At 40.3% G+C, this 934-nt stretch overlaps 1 pseudogene; it reads left to right on the top strand.

The window, feature by feature from the left end:
- The first annotated feature begins 504 nt into the window (after positions 1-504).
- On the top strand, positions 505-623 carry LOC120589485 (uncharacterized; annotated as a pseudogene).
- Positions 624-934: the final 311 nt, after the last annotated feature.

Here is a 934-nt window from a genome sequence, read left to right as displayed (position 1 = left end):
GTACCTGGCTCAAGTGACCAGGGAAGACTGAGCCACTGGGCACCACGGCACACCTACTACATAAAGCCACTCTACTAAGATCAGGAGACATAGCAGCTCTACTTAATGCATAGAAACAAACAGAGAGGCAGCCAAATGGGAGGCAAAGAAACATGTCCCAAATGAAAGAGCAAAACAAAGCTCTAGAAAAGGAACTGAACAAAATGGATACAAGAAAGCTACCAGATGCAGAGTTCAAAACACTTGTTATAAGGATGCTCAATGAACTGAGGGGAAGAGTATATGAATTCAGTGAGAACTTTAACAAGGAGATAAAAAACATAAATTGGAGATAGAAGACATAAAAAAGATCCAGTCAGAAATGAAGACTACAATAACTGAATTGAAGAATACCTTAGGAGGAATCAACAGTAGATTAGATGAAGCCAGGGATCGAATTAATGATTTAGAATTTAAGATATCAGAAAACACCCAATCAGAACAGCAACAAGAAAAAAGAATCTCATCTACGGCCATGCTACCCTGAACAAGCCTGATCTCGTCTGATCTCCGAACCTAAGCAGGGTTGTGTCTGGTTAGTACTTGGATGGGAGACTACTTAGGAAGACCAGAGGCTGTAGGCATAAAAAATAAAAAAATAAGGGATTGTAAGCTGACAAGGTCCTTGCAATCTGTGAGGTCAACCAAGGGTTGCCTAACATAAAAAAAAAAAAAAAGAATCCCTCCCCCTAAAAAAAAAATGGGGATAGCTTAAGGGGCCTCTGGAACATCGAGCGTACCAACATTTGCACCATAAGGATACCAGAAGAAGAGAGCAAGCAAGAAATTGAAAAGCTATTTTAAAATAGTGACAGAAAATTTCCCTCACCTGGCAAAGAAAATAGACATACCAGCCCAGGAAGTGCAGAGACTCCAAAAGAAGATGAACCCAAAG

This window comes from Pteropus medius, unplaced genomic scaffold, assembly GCF_902729225.1.
Source record: "Pteropus medius unplaced genomic scaffold, Ma_sr-lr_union100, whole genome shotgun sequence".
Taxonomy (NCBI): Eukaryota; Metazoa; Chordata; class Mammalia; order Chiroptera; family Pteropodidae; genus Pteropus; species Pteropus medius.
This window is presented reverse-complemented; position numbering and strand designations above follow the sequence as displayed.